The sequence below is a fragment of the Cornus florida genome, unplaced genomic scaffold (genome assembly GCF_030987335.1).
Source record: "Cornus florida cultivar Cherokee Brave unplaced genomic scaffold, ASM3098733v1 CherokeeBrave_3.0.0_Hap2_Chr01, whole genome shotgun sequence".
Classification (NCBI taxonomy): Eukaryota; Viridiplantae; Streptophyta; class Magnoliopsida; order Cornales; family Cornaceae; genus Cornus; species Cornus florida.
The window spans coordinates 32,396,833-32,404,495 of NW_026775571.1; the positions used below are offsets into that span (position 1 = coordinate 32,396,833).

General features: G+C 37.4%; 1 pseudogene; it reads left to right on the forward strand.

Annotated features, from left to right (window-relative positions):
* The first annotated feature begins 3,434 nt into the window (after nt 1–3,434).
* Nucleotides 3,435–6,750, forward strand: LOC132270496 (peroxidase 3-like; annotated as a pseudogene).
* Nucleotides 6,751–7,663: the final 913 nt, after the last annotated feature.

The window sequence follows — 7,663 nt, forward strand, 5'->3', positions numbered from 1 at the left end:
AAAATAGTTTTAGTTGTATGGAATACTTTTTTAGTAAATGATGATGAAAAAGATTACTTAGAAAAATATGATTTTTGGAAAGCATTACTTTAGTTTTAAAAAAAATATCTCTAATGAGATTTTCAAAAAGTATTACTTTTAAGAAATATGATTCTAAAAAATATTCTATAATTTGAAAATACAATTTCAATGTGACTTATATATATATATTTATATATATATATGGAAAAAACATAGTTTTTAAAAATATGATTTCAATATAACTTGTAGGAAATATAGTTCTGAGAAAAACAAATGATTTATTGAAAATATAACTTTTTAAGAAACTGAGGTTCTAAAAATATGATTATTTTCTTATAGAAAATATAACTTTAGGAAATACTGCTTTAGGGAATGTGTTAAAGGGAACTAATCCAAGCTACCTCAATTTGTTGGCTACGAAAGTTCAAATGTGTTAATGGAACTATGTGAATCATATGATTTATTTACCAAAGAATATTATATTTGAATAGATAGAAATAATATTTATGACAGAAAACAATTGATCACCTTACATACCTGAGTGAATGAATGCACCAATACTTTTTTCAATTATTCCATCAATAAATACAAATCTAGTCAGTCATTGGGATTTGACAAAAATGATACTAGATTGATGATTTGGCCTCAATAAGAAATGAAGTGAATGTGGATGATAACATGGTACGCCAAACAAATCATAACATATATAAAATATATACATAGCAGATATATATATATATATACACACACACACACATAATAGATATATATATATATACATATAATAGATATTAACAAGATACCATAAAAAGCATATATCACCACTCCCAAAATCAAAATACATCTACATGGAAAAGGATCGATGCCTACCTCCAATGAAGCTTCGACTCTTTTCGAATGTTCATGACTGTTGAAGGCTTATCAGAATATTGGTAATTGGCGTCGGTTGATGCTTGGTACATCTGCTGGTAATGGGTGTCTTTTGTGGTTCATTCGTGTCTAAAGTTGGTCATGAGTGTAGTGTATCAGTCTCCATCTGCCTATGGTGGATGGTTGTGTATGTAGTGGATGTCTGACTGTTTAGCTTTGGTAATGGGTCACTGCTTAACAGTATGCTTGCTAACACATGAATCCAAAAATGAAGAGTCTATATGGCAAAGGAATTAAATAAAATACATTTGCAAAATTAAAAACAATGCTAACCTTTGACGGTGAGTAGAAAGGAAAGATGGAGCAACCGTTTCCCTTTGCTCTCTTCTTTTTGGGTAGAGTTTTGACTTTATTTTGGGCCTTGGAAAGTTGACGACCAGAGTCTTGGCTTCACTGTTGGAGGCTCATAGGAGAACCAAAGAAAAAGATTTTCTGTTGGTGGCTTATGAGAAGGAGAGAAAAAGATTTTCCTATGCTCTGTTTTGTGTGTGTCGACCACTGATACTTCGTGGTTGGTGTCCAACTGGTATGTGATTTTCCTATGCTCTTCACTGTATATGCTTTGTGGGTGTAATTGATGTCCAACTGGGGTCGGCAGAACTTGGTTTGTGTGTATTGGTGCGTCTGTCATGGGTAATTCGGTACCCCCAAAGCTGAGTTTTTATTCACTCATATTTATACCGTTCTAGTGCGTGGGCAATAAGAATTTAAATTTCTAAAGATATGATTTATGACTAACAGAAATGAAAAATTGAATTGAGGTTTATCTTTTTCCTCTATATCTTCTCTAACAGAAATAAAAGATTGAATTGTGGTTTATCTTGTTCTTATATATTCTCTCTTAACATAAATGAAAGAATGGATTGTTATCATGTTTAAAATTTTATTATTGCCAAATATATACTTTGGTTTGTTATATTTTATTTATTTACTATTGTCATCATATTTATTTTATTATCATAGTTACTCTATGTATATAATAAAAAAAACAGATTTGCTAAAAACCAACCTGTCCATGCAGCCTTGGTCACACCTTTTGGGCAAACCAAATTTACGCCTATCTTACGGACCCAATATAGCATGGAGAGACAAAAGGTTGAAACATATGCCCATTTTAATAGCTGGCGTTGGCGAAAAACGGAAATTAGTAAAAGGCTTGGGCATTATTTTCCTTCATCTTAATTTTATTTTACCTTACTATATAATATATAAAAATGCAATGATCATTTGTAAAGCTTTGCAACTCCTTTAGTTGTGTCCTAGAATTTTAACCAAGAACAATATTATTACTCTATTTTATTATTATTATTATTATTATTTTCCTTTCATTCTATTATATTTATTTTTCCTTTTATACCGCGTGGCTTATGACCACAACCTGGTGAATTAGTTTGTGGCCTTAAGTCACAAAATGAAAACTATTTTATTTATTTTTATTTTATTTAAAATATTTATTTTATTTTATTTTTATTTTACCCTAAAGTTTTGACGCATTCCGGCCACAATGGCAGAGTCCATTTTATTTACTTTGAATACTAAATTTATTTATTTTTATTTTATTGAAACTTGAATTGGCTAGGGTTGCAAAATTACGATTTTGCCCCTCTATCTTGATGGAATGCTAGAAGCCGCTTTACGAAGTGAACTTTAGGTGTATCTTATAGTTTTGAGACGTTCTAGATCCAACGGTGGCATCCATTTTATGATCTGATGGTCGAATTTTCTGATTTTCCTAACTTGGCCAAACTAGTTTTACTATAATACCCCTACAAATGGGTAGGGGCAAAAATGGGGTGTCTACACTCTAAATAACTATTCTTAATAATGTGCTAATTACTCTTTTACCCCTTACCCTAGTTTTTCCTTTCTTTTATTTATTTGTTTCTTTTAAAATTAATAAAAATAAAAACTTTGTCATCAATTTCGTCAATCCACCTCTTATTTACTTAATCAGTACCTTGTTAAAATATCTACTTTCAAATACAAGAGTATTCACTTTGTGTAAAATAATGTCAAAAACTAAATATATCTCGTTCCATTCACACATTTACCTAACCCAAGCCCAGTTAACAGAATTTAGTGTTATTATCCATACTAGTAAGAATACATATTCGTGTGTAAATTTTTGTGGGACAAAAATTGTCAACCCAAAAACTTTCAACATTTATGATTCAATGAACAACATTGTTCAATAATAGAAAGCAGCAATTTTTATTTGGTTGACTTCACTTGTCATTCTATAACCATCAGCAAATCATGTAAAGCAGTAGACTCTAAAAGTCTACAGAGTTTTTATATATGCTGAAGCTCCAAGAATTAAGGAAGTTGGTGGTATGTGATGCCTATATATATAAATATAAATCATCCAGTGGAGGTTAGATTGTGCATTCAACAAACAGATAAAGATTTGAGCATTGTCTCAGTTTCACTACACCACTATAACGGTATAACTTTGGTATTGTCCATTCCTTCTTTGAACAAAAATGAGGGCAAGAGAGAGCATTCTCATTCTCTTGGTGTCTCTTGTTTTGCTTGGGGTAATAGGTAGGGTTTGTGAGGCAGATGGAGACGGGGGAAATGGAGATGGGAACAACGGAGATGGGGGAAATGTGTTAGGAATTGTGTCTTAAATTCCCATTATTATTAGTTTCTATTTTAGAGTGTATTTTTTATGGTAATTTCTTATAGAGACGTGAATTGGGCTCTAAGAAATTGTAATCCTTATCCACAAAGGAATTTGATATGTGACTCTATAAATAAATACTTAGGCTATTATTGAGAGTGATGAGTTGAGAGAGATGTAACTTCATGAGGGAGTACGATGCTGGTAGGGGTGAGTTACGGGTTTGGTAAAGTGAACACTGATGGCGAGAGGGAGTTTCATGGAGTACACGGAGAACTCGAGAAGAGTTTGTGTGTATGATCCGGTGTTGAAATTCTCTACAATTGTAATATCTCTACATATATAGTGAATCACTTCTCATCCGTGGATGTAACCCTGATTTTGGGTGAACCACGTATATATCTTGTGTTGTGGTTTGAATTGTTATTTTTTGTTTCTTTCTTTTGCTTCCGCTGTGCCCAACAACTGGTATCAGAGCCAAAGGTGAAGGAGATCTAGAAACCACAAGAAGTCTCAACATGTGCTACAACGGGTTTCAGTTGTAGGTGGAGTCAATCGGCTTAGTTACATGGCATTGAGCTTGAGTAGTCAAGGTGGAGCCTTGGGGTTTTGACTGATTGAGCAACGTATAGTGGGGATAATCCGAGTTCTGCAATGAGATTGAGAATATTGAAATTGCAGAGAATTGTCCAAATTCAATTGCCATGAGAAGCGAGATTGACGTAATGGAATTTGAGCCAAGGTGGAGATTGTTAGGAATTGTGTCTCAAATTCTCATTATTATTAGTTTCTATTTTAGAGTGTATTTTTTATGGTAATTTCTTATAGAGATGTGAATTGGGCTCTAAGAAATTATAATCCTTGTTCACAAAGGAATTTAATATGTGACTCTATAAATAGACACTTAGGATATTGTTGAGAGTGATGAGTTGAGAGAGATATAGCCTCATGAGGGAGTACGATGCTGGTAGGGGTGAGTTACGGGTTTGGTAAAGTGAACACTGATGGCGAGAGGGAGTCTCATGGAGTACACGGATAACTCGGGAAGAGTTTGTGTGTATGATCCGGTGTTGAAATTCTCTACAATTATAATATCTCTACATATATAGTGAATCTCTTCTCATCCGTGAATGTAATCCTGATTTTGGGTGAACCACGTATATATCTTGTGTTGTGGCTTGAATTGTTATTTTTTGTTTCTTTCTTTTGCTTCCACTGTGCCCAACAAAATGGAGATGAGAACAACGGAGAAGGGGAAAACGGAGAAGGGGAAAACGGAGATGGATTGAGGAAGAACTTCTATTGGAATGGATGCTTACAAGCTGAGAAGCTTGTGAGGGACATTACATGGAGCAAATAGGGATGGCAAATTCCCCATCCCTGCCGGGTCCCCACCTCGCCCCGCCCAGTTTATAGCGGGGATGGGGACCCTTTTATGTAAACGGGGATGGGAATGGGGGTAAATTTTGAAAACCCGGCGGGGACGAGGGTGGGGGACGGGGTGGGGATGAGGTAAACCCGCCCCGCCCCGCCCCGCCCCGCCCCGATTAAATATTAAATTACTAATATACCCTTACATTTAATAATTTATTACTAAATTAGATTTAGTATATATATATGAAAATAAGAAAAATTATGTTTTTTTATAAAAATAATATATGTTAATTGGGGCCGGGGATGGGGATAAGGGGGCGGGGGCGGGGGCGGGGGCGGGTATGGGGGTGGTGGTGAAATTTTAAACGGGGATGGGGGTGGGGATGGGGATTGAAAAATTCAACGGGGATGCGGATGGGGAATGAGATCCCCGCCCCATTGCCATCCCTAGGAGCAAAGTTCAAAATGGCCCTACTTTGGGTGCTAAACTGCGGAGAATGCACTTTGCTTTGTTAGGGTATGTCCACGTTATATAACTAAATTTTGTTCCCATGACTGATTCAAGCATCTGTCCTGCATTACCTGCACACACACACACACACACACACAAACAACACACACACATATTCAGATGCATTATCACATTCATGTTGTGTGATTGTGGCAGGGATGTGATGCATCTATACTGTTGGACAAAGTTGGGACTACCCAGTCAGAGAGAGATACAATACCTAATCTCACCGTGTCAGGTTTTGATGTACTTGATGATATCAAGTCACAAATTGAGTAAGCCTGCCCTGGCATTGTTTCCTGTGCTGACATTCTAGCCTTGTCCGCTCGCGAGTGTGTGTGTGTGTGTGTTTGTTCGTATAGTTTAAGCAGCCCATGTGGGAAGTCCTGACTGGAAGAAGAGATGGCAAGATTTCTCTTGCATCAGATGTCAATGGAAACATACCATCACCCTTCGCAAACTTCGCCTCACTTAAGCAAATATTTGAAAACAACGGGCTCAATCTTATTGATCTTGTGGCATTATCAGGTAAAATGTTATATATCTATAGATTTGGATGCGATACATATACGATATGTCCATCTAGGTAATCTATGTGCATATGCAGACAACAAATTATCATCACCTCCAAAGAAATTTTGTTTAAAACAGATGCACACATCATTAGCCTTACAATACACACACATTATTATCATAAAAACAAAATAAACACACACACATATATAATCACCTTTATATAAATGCGGTATCAGATGCACACATCATTAGCCTTGCAATGCGCGCGCACACGTATGATCACCTTTAGATAGTGTGGTATTTATGATACGTCCAAGTACTAGTGTTGAAGTCATAGAGCATATATATGTATATATATGTCACACAGAGGCAACAAATATCCAATGGTATGCTCACTCTGGAACTTTCTCAAGTAGGCTTTACAACTTCACTGGAAAAGGTGATGCAGATCCTTCTCTAAATGCAGCATATGCTGAGTGACTGAGTCCTTGAGAAAGCAGTGTCCAAATCCGGCTAGCACCGCGACAACTGTAGAGATGGACCCTAAGAGCTCGCTCTCATTCGGTAGTAGTTACTTTAGCATCTTAAACCAGAACATGGGGCTACTCCAATCTGACGCGGCACTCCTGACTCAGCGAGGATAGTGAAATTGTTCGAGACACCCCGTGCTTTCTTCAGAGAGTTTAGTAGGTCAATGACGAAGATGGGACCCATTGACGTGCTCACAGGTAATGCTGGAGAGATTATGCAAAAATGCCATGTTGTGAACTCATAAATTGATCATCTGTGGAACCATTTGGGGTTTGATCAGATCTGTCTGCATTCGTCATTCATTCTTCAATTAAACAAATCGGTGGACTCAATGCCTGAGTGGATAAATATCATTGAAGATGCAAGAAACTCCTACTATTATTTCTCTCTCTAGAATTCTTACACCTCAACCCGAAAAGATCCCTCTCCTCTTCATTCTAACTCCTATTTATAGATCCTTACAAGATATTTACAAGATATTTGCAAGATATTTTCTGATTGCTGGACCTGGGCCTATTCCTCTGTAAGCCTTAGTCACCCTTGATGGGCTTACTCCCGCTCGGCCCATATGGCAGTGTCTTTCTATGGGCTGACCCAGCTGTTCGGACTGAGGGTTGTGTTTTGCGAGTCGGACCCGGCCCATGTCATCCGGGGCCTCCTCAACTGCCCCCATAATTGCCCCTTATTTAATAAGGGGTAATTATTGATGGCGTCTCATCATGACGCTGACGGCTCGAGATAACCACGTGGGGGAGCGGACGGTCAGATCCAGAATCAATGTTCCGGGGCTCGAGGGATTTCTTGCCTTCCCGACGCTTCGGCCCTCGGGCCCCCTCGCCTTTATAATGCTCTAGAATTCCACTTCACTTCTCTTTACCGTCTCCATCATCAGCCAAGTCTCTCTCTTTCTAGAACAGTGCTAAGCCTTTTCCGGTGAAATCCTTCGAGAGTCATTCTTCCAGCGATCTTGCAGTCCTCCGAGGTTAGTTTCGTTCTTTTTACTTTCGGCAGGCTTCCATTTTCCCTCTTTAGATTCTTCTAGCATTTCCACCATGGTTGTAGATCTGGATGTTCTTCGTATGAGACTTAGACTTCCTGACAACATCGAAGTTAGGGTTTGCCCCCAAGACGTTAATATTACGACCGGCGCCGGCCTC